Source organism: Pan troglodytes, chromosome 19 (genome assembly GCF_028858775.2).
Source record: "Pan troglodytes isolate AG18354 chromosome 19, NHGRI_mPanTro3-v2.0_pri, whole genome shotgun sequence".
Classification (NCBI taxonomy): domain Eukaryota; kingdom Metazoa; phylum Chordata; class Mammalia; order Primates; family Hominidae; genus Pan; species Pan troglodytes.
The window spans coordinates 22124390-22139875 of record NC_072417.2 but is presented as its reverse complement, the minus strand read 5'-3'; the positions used below and the strand labels follow the sequence as shown (position 1 = coordinate 22139875).

General features: G+C 38.6%; 1 protein-coding gene across 27 annotated transcripts in view; it reads left to right on the top strand.

Annotated features, from left to right (window-relative positions):
• KANSL1 (KAT8 regulatory NSL complex subunit 1) overlaps nucleotides 1-15486 on the top strand; it is a 195250-nt gene that overhangs the window by 74783 nt on the left and 104981 nt on the right. The window lies entirely within an intron of this gene.

The window sequence follows — 15486 nt, the reverse complement described above, 5'->3', positions numbered from 1 at the left end:
AGCACTCAGTATGTTGTATTACTTCTCTGTGAAAGGATCTACAGTAGACTGAACTTGTCTATGTTATGAGACTGCTCATGTCTTTATTCTTTATATTCATAATGCTGAACACAAGATACTCATTTTTTTTTTTTTGACAGAATAGGGATCTTGCAGTTAACTTAGCTGTTCTTAAATTTCTGTTTATAAAAGCCATAATGCATAATAATTTACTGTAGTCGTTATTCCTAGTTTTCCCAGGTAGGCAGTGGTAACATCTATTTCACAAGATAAGGAAGCAGAAATTTAACAACAATGGCAGAATCAGGATGTCAATCTTGTCCTTTTTTCCTTTTCCCACTTTGCCATGCTGCCCTCTGGGTAATAAGATGGAGACTAATTTTTGAAGGCTTAATTTGTTGAGCCAGTGTCATTAGTTTTTAGGTAACATTTTAATACAGAATAAGTGTGTCTTGGTCTTATTAACAGTGCTATGTTATGTAAAGGAATTTAGTTGTAGGAATATTTTCTTTGAAACAATAATACCTGTTTTTTTATCTCTTGATTGTAAAGTGCTGTGGGAAATACAGAGATGACTTGTAAATAAATTCTGCCCACAGGCTTAGGGGATCTAAGATATAATTCACTGTGGTAAAAGATACAAAGCAATCATTGTCAGAAAAGATACAGATTAAGTGCCATAGAAGTTCTGCTGAAGAAGAATTTCTGGGTAAAGGGAAGGAGACTTCTTAGAGGATAGATGGATTTTAGTTCTAGGTGGTAGTGTGGGAAGCAAGGGAGATGTAGGTGTTTAGAGGGAAAGAAGGAAGGACATTCTGTATACAAATTGAGCAAAGGTTTGGAATTAGAGCAGTATAAGCAGCCACAATCATGGAATACAATTTGGAATCTAGTATGGGAAAAAGGAAATGACCAAGGATAATGAAGATTATACTCATGGAGGAAGCCTTTGAGTATCAGGCCAAGGAATGTTAAGTTCTATTTTTTTTTTTTTTTGGTAAGGAAAGTGACTTTTATTTTTTATTTATTTACTTTTTTTGAGATGGAGTCTCGCACTGTTGCCCAGGCTGGAGTGCAGTGGTGCGATCTCAGCTCACTGCAAGCTCCACCTCCTGGGTTCACACCATTCTCCTGCCTCAGCCTCCCGAGTAGCTGGGATTACAGGCGCCCGCCACCACACCCAGCTAATTTTTTTTTTTTTTTGTATTTTTAGTAGAGATGGGGTTTCATCGTCTCTACTATTAGCCAGGATGGTCTCGATCTCCTGACCTCGTGATCCACCCGCCATGGCCTCCCAAAGTGCTGGCATTACAGGCGTGAGCCACCGTGCCCAGCCAAGGAAAGTGACTTTTAAATCAGAAATCACATGATCTGTGATGGAATTTAGGAAAGTTGATATTAGTTGGTTGGATTAGCACAATCAACAGACTATGCCCTGTACGCCAAATGCAGTCTAAGGCAAGTTTTTGTAAGTAAAGTTTTATTGGAACACAGTCATACTCATTCACTTGAATATTGTCTGTGGCTGCTTTAGTACTATAATGGCAAGAGTTGTGTGGTTGAGACGGAGACTGTGTGGCCTGCAAAGCCTAAATATTTGCCATCTGGCCCTTTACAGAAAAAGTTTGCCAACCCCTGGATTAGAGGAGTGGAGGCAGAAATCCTGTTCATTGTTGTTCTGGTTAGGGTATAAACCCATGCCTTCCTGTCAAATGAAATGAAGGCCAGAATTGTGATAGCCCTAGTAGAAAAAAAGAGGCAGGCTGGGCGCAGTGGCTTACGCCTGTAATCCCAGCAGTTTGGGAGGCCGAGACGGGCGGATCACAAGGTCAGGAGATCGAGACCATCCTGGCTAACACGTGAAACCCCGTCTCTACTAAAAATACAAAAAATCAGCCGGGCGCAGTAGTGGGCGCCTGTAGTCCCAGCTACTTGGGAGGCTGAGGCAGGAGAATGGCGTGAACCCGGGAGGTGGAGCTTGCAGTGAGCCAAGATCATGCCACTGCACTCCAGCCTGGGCGATAGAGCGAGACTCCGTCTCAAAAAAAAAAAAAGAAAAAAGAGGCAAGAATGGATGAGATAAAATAATTTTTTGAATTTGGTAACTTGATTAGGTTAGGAGTCTAGGGAGAGGGGAGGAATTTTTTTTTTTTTTTTTTTTAAGTGTAAGCAACAGGCCAGGTACGGTGGTTCATGCCTGTAATCCCAGCACTTTGGGAAACCGAGGTGGGCAGATTACTTGAGATCAGGCATTCCAGACCAGCCTGGCCAACATGGTTAAACCCTGTCGCTACTAAAAATACAAAAAAAAATTAGCAAGGCATGGTGGGTGCTTGTACCCAGCTGTTCAGGAGGCTGAGGCAGGAGAATCAATTGAATCCGGGAGGTAGAGGTTGCAGTGATCTGAGATTGTGCCACTATACTTCAGCCTGGGCGACAGAGGGAGACTCCCATCTCAAAAAAAAAAAAAAAAAAAAAAAAGGTAAGTGAAGGAGGATGGTGTTTTGGGTTAGAAGAGGCTTTTAATTGTAAGCCATTCAGCATGTGAACTCGTAAAAAAGACCTTATGTTAAATAATTAGTTCAGAGCGCTGATCTTGAGAGATAGGAACGTTTCCTGTTTTTGATAAATGATAAGTTACCCTTGTTTATGGTTAGGGGTGGGTTTTTGTCATGGTCCAACCAGGTGATAGTTACATATGTGAACATATTAAAATTGTTTTTAATGTTTAAATTCTAATCCTTAAAATGTAACAGAACTGATTTATGTTCCTCCTCTCCCAGTTCTCTTCAAATCATGAGAGTGACCCTCTTAAAAACTGCTTTCTTTTGGGGGAGCAGTTGTTGAGAAGAATCATGTAACTATGTAAAAAGCATGTCTGTTTGGTACACTATTTGCTAATGTCAGAAGTGTTAAATAGAAATAAAATTTCCACCATAGTAGCTAATTATTGTTTAGTGTGTGTCAAAACTGTGTGCTAATTACTTTTTATAAACCATCGCCTTTAAAGTCTTATAATTTTTCTATGAAGTAGGACGTTTGTGTCCCTGCCTCCTCTGTTTTACCATTGGGAAAACCAGGGCCCAGAACAAGTAACCACACAAGTTCCACAGCTACCAAGGTCAAGGTTATTTCTACCCTAAATACACATCTTTAAATTTTATATTCATCAACAACCTAGTACTTAAAAATTCAGATTCCTAGGCCTTTCAAGGGTTTTGCCTGTGATTCTATTTTTGATCTTTGTACCAAACTTCGAGAAAATACCGTCATATAGTCTTCTATTAACAGCAGTTGCCTCATGTGGAGAACACCTGAATTTTACTTACAACTTCTTCCAATGCTGACCCATTTTGATTTTTATAAACATTTTGAAATATTTGTTAAGTTGGTCAAGCAAGAGATAATGTGATTATGTAGTATCTTATCAGTTGAGATCTTTCTCTCTCTCTCTGCCTCTTTCTCTCTCGCTCTCTTTTTTTTTTTTTTTTTTTAAAGAGTCTCACTCTGTCACCCAGGCTGGAGGGGTTAGTGGTATGATCTCTGCCCACTACACCCTCTGCCTCCTAGTCTCAAGCAATTCTTCTATCTCAGCCTCCCGAGTAGCTGGCACTACAGGCGCATGCTACCACGTCTGGCTAATTTTTGTATTTTTTGTAGAGACAGGATCTTGCCACCTTGCCCACACTGGTCGTGAACTCCTGAACTCAAGTGATCCACCCACCTTGGCCTTCCAAAGTGCTGGGATTACAGACATGAGCCACCACCCCAGTCTGGTTGACGTTTTTCACCTCCTTCTCTTTACAGCATATTCAGAAATTTTAAACCAGTAATACGAAATACATATATTGGTTGATTTTTCTGTTGTATTTTAAGCATATTCACTTTTTAAATCGGATCATATTTTTGCATGCAAGTACTATGGCTTTTCAAGGTCATTCTGATTTAAAACAACACATTTCTTAGTCAATTCATTGGCTCTTTACCCCCTTTTAAAATTTTTTATTTTTTATGTGATTTATTTATTTACTTATTTTTAGTGATGGAGTCTCACTGTGTTGCTCAGGCTGGGCTCAAGCAGTTCTTCTGCCTCAGCCTCCTGTGTAGCTGGAACTACCTAAGGATGTGCACCACTGTGCCCAGCCAGATCTTCACCTTTTTCAAAAAAAGAAACATCTAAATGTGAAACCTTTTAGGCCTGTCACCTTCTTGTGATAGACACATAGAGAATTTTTCAGCTACTCTCTGCCTATGGGGTAGCCCTACCTTGCAGGAGCAGTCCAAAAAAAATTTTTTTTTTCAATTTAGGATCAGTGTAGAGGAAAGAGCCCTGGACTATCATAAGACTGAGTACCAGCTTGGCCAGTCAGTCACTTTGTGACCTTGATTAAGCTATGTAACCTTTTCAAATTGATTTCCCTCTCTGTAAATAGAGCTGATAAGATGGCTTGCCCTGTTTCCTGTGGTTTTTAAAGAAGATCAAATGAGTGCGTGAAAGTTCTCATGAAAACTAGACGTCTATTCAAATATGAGGTGGTGGTATTCTCAGAAGGTCATAGATGAATGATGCATTTATTTTAGTGCTTTTCACAGTTTAGTCTCAATACTGAGTGCTTACTGAGGGGTTGTATGGAGGCACACTAGTTGTTTCTTTAGGAGATGTCTTTAGCTGCTAGAGTAGAGAACAAAAGAATGAGTAAAGAGGCTTCAGAAAAGCTAGTATGGGCTGGCGCGGTGGCTCACACCTGTAATCCCAGCACTTTGAGGGGGCCAAGGTGGGAGGATCACTTGAGGTCAGGAATTTGAGACCAGCCTAGCCAACATGGTGAAACCCTGTCTCTACTAAAAATACAAAAAATAGCTGAGTGTCATGGTCGACGCCTGTAATCCCAGCTACTCGGGAGGCTGAGGCAGGAGAATCCCTTGAACTCAGGAGGTGGAGGTTGGAGTGAACCAGGATTGCATCACTACATTCCAGCCTGGGTGACAGAGAGTCACTCCTCTCAAGAAAAAAACAAGGAAAAGCTAGTATGGATGGAGCACCTCCATGCTCATTTCTTAGAGCTTATGTTTTGTTGTTTGATTTCCTAGTTCATAACAGAAGGGGTTTTGTAAGCTGACCTAGCTTGACAATCCTTTTTGGGTTTTTTGGTTTCAAACATGATCTTATAAAATTATTTAGTGCATTAAAATGTAGACCCAAGTAGCTGCTTAGCTCTTGAGAAAAGGCTGTGTTTCAGTTTAGCACAACAGTGTTTTCAGGAAGATAACTGTTCTAGATAGCTCTTTTTTTCCAAAATTCTTGATTAAGGTTTGGGGAATTTAGAATTATCTCCAGCTATTAAATTATCAAATTGGTTAAGTAGAGGTAGAAAGTTTATTGCATAAATCAGTAGATTTGTCTTCCAAAGAAGCTTATGAAATAGAAAGGGCCAGGAGGTATACCTGTAGATGAAATATGGGATGGGCCCATAGAGAGTGAGTTGGAAAATGATAGTAAGTGGTTGAACATGGACTTTAAAGCATGGCATGCTCTGAAGTCATATTAGAAAAGTCCTTTGCTTTCATGCAAAACTAGTCTCCGTGGCTTTTCATTGTGTAGATCGGGTTAAAAGCAGAATATAAGAAGCAAGTTTTTGGATGAGATGATAGAACTTACGTAGTACTTGTCTGTCAATCCTAAAAGAATTATTTGTGGCCAAATCCTCTCCTCTAACCACCAAATAAGGAGCTTGACTTCATTCTCACTGTTAAGAATATCACAGTTTAGAATATCCAACTCCTGGTGAACTTTTAAAAATTAATATATATCTTGATACTTTATCATCTATTGTGTGGCATCCAACGAATGTGAGGTAATCTGGGGAGTTAGAAATGCCTTCCATTTTGTGTGGAAAAGGTGTAGTCGTAAGTTTGGCCTGGGAAGGTTAATCCTGTCTTTGCACATAGAAAGCTAAGGGCAGTGTCATCATCATTCGTTTGTGAGGAGGGGACTGTAAAAGCAAAATCATCACTACTAGCCTATTCTAAAGGATCTTAATCCCATTCCATTTTTCAGATTTTTTTTTTATTATGTAGTATCCCCTGGATATAATCTTTTTGGTGAAGGGGGATGTCTCTAATTTCCACGTGGTACCCCCTGTCATATACAGGTTATGTATCTGGCAGTCTACAGCTGCAATTCATGGCTGTTTATAAAATTTCACCAGAACTTGTCCTGACGTCCTTTTACTTTTGTAAATGATTAGAAAAAATGCTGAGCCTGAGTATGTATTTTTGTATTAAGAGTTCATTTAGAGAGTCCCAGAAATTGGCAGAGTTGATTCAACTTTCTGTGGTTTAAATTTGAATATGCAATTAGTAGACTGCTGGTATTTCAGAAGTTTGTTGTTACAGGCCTCTTGTACTGAGGAGGAAATCTGGAATTTCTTTTTCTATTTTAAATTAGCGTTCATTCAACAAGCATTTTTTGATTATCCCTAGAGTTTTGGCACACGATAGGAAGTCTAGAAGTGTGCAGTCTCACCTGGTCTCGCAAGTAATGGGAATTTTGAAACTATGCAGGACTTAGAAGGTATACCTTCCCTTCCTTCAGAATGATAGTAGTAGTATAGTTATATCTTTCCTTGACCTAATTATAATTTTTCGTTCCCCCCCCCATGACAAAGTAATAAAAACTTGTAAAAAACAAAGAGCCACAGACATGTGAAACTTGTTTTACCTCTGCTGTTACTTGGTCTGTTGTTAATGCCACTGTAGAAAATATTCCCTTTGTTTGGGGTAGCATAGGAAACATGTGATTTGGAATCAGACTTCAAGTTCTAGCTCCATAATTTTACTAGCTTTGTGGTCCTCGGATATCACTCAACCAATCTGGACCTCAAATTTTCTCATCTCTTCTACTGGGAAGATAACTTCTTTTTTTTTTTTTTTTTTGAGACGGAGTCTCGCTCTGTCGCCCAGGCTGGAGTGCAGTGGCGTGATCTCGGCTCACTGCAAGCTCCGCCTCCCGGGTTCACGCCATTCTCCTGCCTCAGCCTCCTGAGTAGCTGGGACTACAGGCGCCCGTCACAACGCCCGGCTAATTTTTTGTATTTTTACTAGAGACAGGGTTTCACCATGTTAACCAGGATGGCCTCAATCTCCTGACCTCGTGATCTACCCGTCTCGGCCTCCCAAAGTGCTGGGATTACAGGCGTGAGCCACTGTGCCCGGCCTTTTTATTTATTTATTTATTTTTTGAGACGAAGTTTTGCTCTTGTTGCCCAGGCTGGAGCACAATGGCGCGATCTCAGCTCACTGCAACCTCTGCCTCGCGGGTTCAAGCGATTTTCCTGCCTCAGCTTTCTGAGTAGCTGGGATTATAGGCGCCTGCCACCACACCTGGCTAATTTTGGTGTATTTAGTAGAGACGGGCTTTCACCATGTTGGCCAGGCTGGTCTTGAACTCCTGACTTCAGGTGATCCACCTGCCTCGGCCTCCCAAAGAAGAATAATGACTTCTACAGAACTGCTGAATGGGTACATATATGTAAATATTCTCACCTGACTTCTGCTTTTCCCTTTATTTCACTGGGAGGTAATTATATTTTTAGTGTATCTTACGGCCTTTGAGGACTTCTTAGTTTGAGTATATTTTAGCTGTGTGCATAAATGTCTTTACAGTGTACTTAAGGAGTTGGATTTTTAGAAACTTGCCATATTTAGAAATCTATTGGATTGAACATAGTATGAAAAGCAAAGTATAAGTTAATTCCTTTACTATATACTTGTACTATTCTTTTCATGGACTTTCTGATGCTTGCTGTTTGTGCACATAGGCTTTGCTTTTTGTATTTATTTATATTGTATGAATCTAAGAATAAAAGAGAGTGTGAACAATTCAGAAGACTACAGATATATCTTGTTAGGTTGCTTTCCAAAAGGTTCCCAGTTGTAGTCATACCAGCAGCGTAACAAACAGGTTTTTTGTTTAACCACACTCCAATTAGCATGGAGGATCCTTTAAAAATATTTGCTAAACTGATAAATAAAAAATACTATCTTTACTTAAATTTGCATTGGGAAAATATTAGTGAAGTTGAACATTCTCATATGTTGTAATGTTTTGTTTTGTTTTGTTTTGTTTTGATACAGTCTGCAGTCTTGCTCTGTTGCCCAGGCTAGAGTGCAGTGGCATAGTCGTAGCTCACTGCAGCTTCAACCTCCAGGACTCAAGTGGTCCTCACAAGTAGCTGGGACCACAGGAGTGCACCCTTATGCCCCCCTTATTAAAAAAAATTTTTTTCTTTGTAGAGATGGGGTTTTGCTCTGTTGCCCAGGCTGGTCTCAAACTCCTGGACTCAAGCAGTCCTCCTGCCTTGGCCTCCCAAAGTGCTGTGATTACAGGCATGAGCCACTGTGCCAGGCTGTTGTAATGTTTTTATGATTCTTTGAAGCAGAGATATTTATCCTTTGGTAAAAATATTGGAGTCAAACTTGGATAAGTTAGAAATTATAAATTGTTTAAATTTTTGTCTGTTGATCTTTTGCCTTTAGCTTTCTTTCTCAACCTAAAATAGTAGAAATTCTTCATCCTTCCAGACACTAATAGGAGAATTTTAAATTTCCTTGTACATGTTTTTATTTTTGGAAACTACCCTTTTACCAATATAGTGAAACCTTGGCTCTACTAAAATACAAAAAAATTAGCCAGGTGTGATGGCACACACCTGTAATCCCAGCTGCTCGGGAGGCTGAGGCTGGAGAATCGCTTGAACCTGGTAGGTGGAGGTTGCAGTGAGCCAAGGTCATGCCACTGCACTCCAGCCTGGGCACGCAGAGTGAGACTTGTCTGAAAAAAAGAGAAATAAAGAAAGAAACTACCCTTTTAATTCATCAGAGCATTTTTTGTTTCATAATACAAGGAAGTAAGTCAGTCCTCTCTAACCCTCTTTCCGAAAAAGCTGACTAGTATCTCAAAACCACTTAATTTTGTATTACTTTCTTTGGGACTTTGGAAGTTGCATAAGACATACAGGTTAACTTGTAAAGAATATCTTTCCAGAATATGGGTTGCCAAATTTTTACTAGATTCATTTAGGGTATTTTTTGTGAGGATACTGTATTCTTGGGCATTTTGTTCTTTTTAATTCCTTTTATGAGTATACACTCTCTGATTGTCTTTTCTTATTTCGCACCCAGATTTTCTACAGTAGCTCAGTGGAATATTTTGAGCTTAGTGTAAGATAGACCGTTTGTAAATAAATGTAAAGTATTGCATAGAAGAATGTATTTGTCTTAGACCCTTAAGCAGCCCCTATGCTCCCCCAGTGAAGTTGATTTAGATGTGTAGACAACCTTGAGGAAAGAGAAGGGCTCTTCAGCTGCTCTCCTGTCTCCAAGTTTATCTAAATCTAGGGTTCTGTGAAATGATTTAGTCTTCAGTGTGGATTTTGCTCTGTGGGATAGCCTCTGAGTGTAAATGCTTCCTGTCCTGAGACCTACTGGGTTTAATGCATTTGCTTCACCTTGTTGTGTACACTCACAGGTGGGAATATAAAAGGATTTTCAGTTCAAAGAACCAGATAAACAATTTTCAATTTAAAATGTTTAGTTCTTACATAACTTAGTTTTGTAAAGAGAAATACAAGTACTTTAGTTAATTGTTGAGTACATTGTCTTTTTTTTTTTTTTTTAAACAAACAGGATCAATCACTGTTCTGGGAATGCTTTATCTGAATTTCTGATCCTTTATGCATCCTCAGCATTTAACACATAAAGTAGCCCTGTGTTTAACTTTTTGAGGAACTGCCTGTTTTCCATTTTATATTACCATTTTGTATTACCATGAGCGATATTTGTGGGTTCCATTCTCTCCACATTCTTGCCAATACTTCTAATTGTCTTTTTAATTATAGCCATGCTAGTCAATGTGAAGTGGTATCTCATTGTGGTTTTGATTTTAATTTCTCTAATGGCTAATGATGCTGATAATCGTTTCAGGTGCTTAATTGGTCATTTGTATATCTTCTTTGGAGATCCTTTGCTCATTTCTAAAGTTATTTGGTTTTTAAAAATTGTTGAATTGTGTTTTTTGTATATATTCTGGAGACCAGTGTCTTGTCAAATAGATGATTTTCAGATATTTTCTTCCATTCTGTGGATTGTATTCTCATTTTCTTGATTATTATTTACAGAAGTTTTAAATTTTGATATAGTCCAATTTATGTTTTTTTTTGTTTCTTTTGCTTTTTGTGTCACAGCATAAGAAATCATTGCCTAACCCAAGTTCATGAAGAATTTACTCCTATGCTTTTTTCCAGGAGTTTTATAGTTTCAATGCTTACATTTAAGTAGGGCTTTGATCCACTTTAAGTTAGTTTTCTGTATGGTGTGAGGTAGGAATCCAATTTTATTTTGCCTGTGGATAGTGGATATTCAGTTGTCCTTGTACCATATTTATTGTAAAGACCTTTTTTTCCCCATCATGTGTTTTACAATGTAAATTTAGTTGTGGAAACTTATTTGCAGCTTAAAATTTTTTCCGGTTGTATAGATTATATATTTTTCTTCTTTATGCTACTCTTTATTTTCCAGATATCTGCAGTAAAATTTTGGCAACAAAAATATATATGTATGTATGTGTATGTGTATATGTGCACACCAGAGTGCTAACAGTGATTATTTCTGAGGGATGGGATGGGTTGGGATGGAGGAAGGGAAGGGATTACTTTCATTTATTTTTTAATACTTTGAAATTTTATTATGAGCTTTTTTGGTGTAGTAAAAAATAGAAAAAGTTTTTGTCTCTCTGGATTATGCTAATTTATTTGAATTATTGTGGTGGCTTGTAAACCAGGACCAAAAGTATTTTTACAAATTTTTGCCTTTTCCCTTCCCTCTCTCCTTTTTCTTCTCTTTTCTTTCCCTTCATTCCTTCCTCTTTTTTTTAAGGACAGTATATTCTGAGAATGCTTTCAGTTCGTGGAGGGTTAGTTTCCAAAGTCAGGGTGCTGTTGTAGGAGAGGGAAGGAAACTAACAATCAGTTAGTGCCTATTTTTGGTATTATGCTTTTATGTACGTAATAATCCTTCACATTTTTACAGTTAGGCAACAGGAGTACTAGACATAATGATTGACTTCCCGAGGTCACAAGGCTTAGTAATTGGTTAAAAGCAAGAAGTAGAGTCAGGTTCATATCACTCCAAAGGCTGGGTTTCCTCTGCTTCTTCTTGCTGAGTAGTACATAATAAGCAATTCATTGAATGCTTGAGTACACATGTGCACATTTAGATCGGTGAGTAGTGGCACAGGTGGAGGAAATCTGGTGGAGAAATTGACGTTAGAGAGAAATAATGGAAAATGGAAAATGAGTAACTTCACCTTGAGGGAACTAAAAATTTTGAATTCAGTGAGAGCAAGTATTTAATTATATTTGTCATGGTATTTAAAGCATGTTAGTCATTTATACTTTTTTTTTTTTTTTTTGGCCTATGAAAGATTTTAAACTTGGTTCCAAAATGTGGTCAAATGCCCAAAATGTGGTCAAATGCCCTGTGAGGATGAGAAAATAATGTCAATACTATGAGTTCACTTTAATAAAGGCTAAGAGGTAAATAGATATTAGTAAATAGACATTGGTTTCCTGTGATGTCCTAGGTATTGTTTTAGATTATGGGGATAGAGCAGCAATGAAAGACTTCTGGTTTTCCATTTTTCTGCCTTCCTTTTTAATGAATTGGCACTAGTTTCTTCCTTAAAACTCAAGACTTCTTAGCAGATTAGAAATTTGTAATGGCAATAGTCTTGTGTCTGATGCCTTTAGGATTGATTCATAAGCCACTGGGGGTAGTTGAGTGAGAATAGGTTTAATGAATTCTATCACAGGATTCCTGGTTAGAGGTGAAATTTATGTGTGTCCTGTATGTATGTTACTTCATGACTTCTCCTAATATTGTGAACTGTACCTATGTTGATGGGTTACAGTGATGATCCTTTGACTCCAGTTCTTGCTGTCAGGTGTGACCCTTGGATCAGGTGAGGAATACTATCTCATCTTTGTCTTGGACTTAATACTTTTAAAGTACTTTGAACCTTAGCCACGTATGTATTCACACAACTAGATGTGCTGTTGATTTACAGAACTGAAAGCCATTACAGGTGGAGTCTCTCTGATCTGAAATGTTTGGGACCAGAGGTGTTTTGGATTTTGGAATCTTTGCATTATACAGTTATCCCTCAGTATTCTTGGATGACTTGTTCCACGAACTTCCGTGGATACCAAATCTGACAGTGCTCAAATCCCTGATATAAGATGGGATAGTATTTGTGTATAACCTATGCACATCCTCCTGTATGCTTTGTCATCTCTAGATTACTTATAACACCTAATACAGTGTAAATGCTATGTAAATAGTTGTTACACTGTATTGCTTAGGGAATAATGAGAAGAAAAAGTCTGTACATATTCAGTACAGACATTGTTTTTTTAATATTTTTGCTGTTTGATTGATTGAATCCATGAATACAGAGGGTCAGCTGTACTTACCAGTTGAACATCCCAAATCTGGAAACCCAAAATGCTTCAATAAACATTACCTTTGAGTGTCATGTTGACACTCAGAAAGTTTCCTATTTTGGGAACTTTTTGGATCTTGGGTTTGGGATGCTGAACTTGTATTTGCATGTGTGGAAAGAGATCAGGAGTCAAGGCAGGAATCAGGAAATGTGGCTTCTATTCTTGGCTAACTTGACTGGTGTAGGGCAGATCACTTCACTAGCCTAAGCTGCAGTTTGCCACTGTTCACTCCTGAGGGTAGCTGGAGAGGCTTGAGAACAAATTTTAACACACTACATAGTGCAGACACCTTTTCATCTGAATTTTTCCTTTGAAGGATGAGTCATTCTTATGAAACAATTTTCTTTTTTTTTTTTTTTTGAGACAGAGTCTCGCTGTGTCGCCCAGACCTGAGTGCAGTGGCGTGATTTTGGCTCACTGCAAGCTCCACCTCCTGGGTTCACGCCATTCTCCTGCCTCAGCCTCCTGAGTAGCTGGGACTACAGGCGCCCGCCACCACGCCTGGCCAATTTTTTGTACTTTTTTTTTTAGTGGAGACGGGGTTTCACCGTGATCTCGATCTCCTGACCTTGTGATCAGCCTGCCTTGGCCTCCCAAAGTGCTGGGATTACAGGCATGAGCTACCGCGCCCGGCGAAACAGTTTTCAAAACAGAAAGATGGAAGTGACATTATCAAATTAAGTGCACACTGAAAACTTTTATGACAATTGTATCGAGGGGGTACATGTATTTTTCAGTAGATATTGATTGGCTGCTATAGTAAGGATTTTTGCTGGGCTCCGAGAATCATTTTCTAAGTTTGAGGATGCTAACTAAATCATACGTAAGTTGTATGTGATAAATATGGGGCAGAAATAGGTATGCACTCTAAAAGTAGTAATAGCTTCTGGTTTAAAGAAGTGGGAGATCATAACAAGTTGGAATATCTGGAAATATTTAAGAAAATGCTTTAGCATGAAGTATTATTTTGACTATCATTTCAGAGAATGAGGATGAATAGAGAATAAGTGAGTAGGGTAGAAAGGGACAAGGTAAGAGGGCCAAGAGGCAGAATTAAAATTAAGCCAGGGGAATAAGTGTGAATAGGAGTCTGGAAGAGATAAACAATTTTGGGGGGAAGGATTTGATGCTCTTAGTGCACTTGCTGTTTCTGTGTTATACTGTACTCCAGCTGTGCCCTACACTCACCCCAAAGAACAGCAGAAACACGTGTTCAAGAGAAGTGTTTTAATCTGGAAATAAGTAGGGAATTACAATTTTTTTGAGGTTTAGCTGCTGTTTGTGGGACTCAGTTCCCAACCCTGAAAGTAAAAGTAACCATGAACATTTTGTTTTGTTTTTTAATTTATACACATTCCAGGAAATACTATTTTAGTATAAGTTGGTTTATAATGGCAGTTAAATTGCCCTTGTGTTTTGCCACCTTGGACAAAAGTGCTTTTGTCTTTCTGGTTTTCTTCTTTTGGTTTTATTTAATTTTGAACCCTGGGAAGAAGGATACGATGTAAATTTAATAAAATGAGTTTTCCTCCCTTTTTGTTTTTTCCTGAATCTTCATGGAACTTTTTTGGAAACGTGGAACCTAGGTGGGGTGGGTGACGAGAAAGGCCTGAGAAATGCCAGGAAGACATGAGGTTGGATTGGCCTTTGGGCATCCAGTCTACCTAATGTGTTTATGTCATGTATGTTACCGTTGAGGAAGTCAGTGCTGATTATGCCAAATTTCTACTTTTTCTGGATCGTTTTACTCCTTAGCATTTGTAGGGGAAGAGATTTATTTGAGCAGAAGAGGGTAACAATATGGTTCGTCTCTATATACTACTAAGAAGGATGATTATGGGTATGTGAACATGTGCATGCATATGTAAAATGAAACCTAATCCAAGCCTTGTGGTGAAAATACTCTGACAGGCTTCAGAGAAGTAAGAGTTTTGATCAAGGAAGGTACATCAACCTATATACCCTAGATTTTTTAAAGAATGTATAGATTAGGAATTTTCATTTTAAAATTAAGGTCTTTTTGTGACTTTTACCATGGATTATTATTTTCCCAAATACATGACACTGTTTGATTAGCATATAGAGTTTTGACCCAGGGAGAGCATGCAGTGCCCAGCTTCTCAGTGGTTAACAGCTGTTCAGCCTAGTGCATATCAGAATTTATGTGGGTGTTGAATGATTTTTTTAAACTAGTGTAGGAACACTTGATACCTTCTCAGTAGTTATGTGCATGTTTCTGTAGTTTCCCAAGCTAATGGGAGAGATCTTCAAAATGATGAAATTTTATTGAAATCAAATAGATACATTAAGAAATGGAAATGCTGAATAGAGCCTAGTTTGCTCTACATGCTCTTTGGCAAATTGTTGGGTCACTGAGACATTTTAAGATAACAATATAGGCCAGGTGCAGTGGCTCACACCTATAATCCAGCACTTTGGGAGGCTGAGGCTTGAGCCCAGGAGGTTGAGACCAGCCTGGGCAACATAGCAGGCCCCTGTCGCTACCAAAAAAAAAAAAAAAAAAAAAAAGAAAGCCAGGCATGGTGGGGCATGCCTGTAGTCCCAGCTACTTGGGAGGCTCACTTGAGCCAGTAAAGTCAAGGCTGAAATGAGCCATGATATGGCTCCGTACTCCAGTCTGGGCAACAGAGTTGAGACTCTGTCTCAAAAAAAAAAAAAAAAAAATGTATAGTTGAGGGGAAAAAAATCTGTCACCTTTAAAGTCTTGGTATAATTGAATCTTTTAGAATGTCTGCATCAAACCTGTGGATCCTTGGTTGTATCTCTCGTTAATCTGGGTAAGATGGAGAGGTTTCTCATGGACTTGTGTTTGCCAACCTTCCATACTATGTTTTATGTTTTATTGTGAAATATTCAGAGAGACCAGTGCAGTGAACCTTCCCATGTGTGCATTGCCCAACTGTAA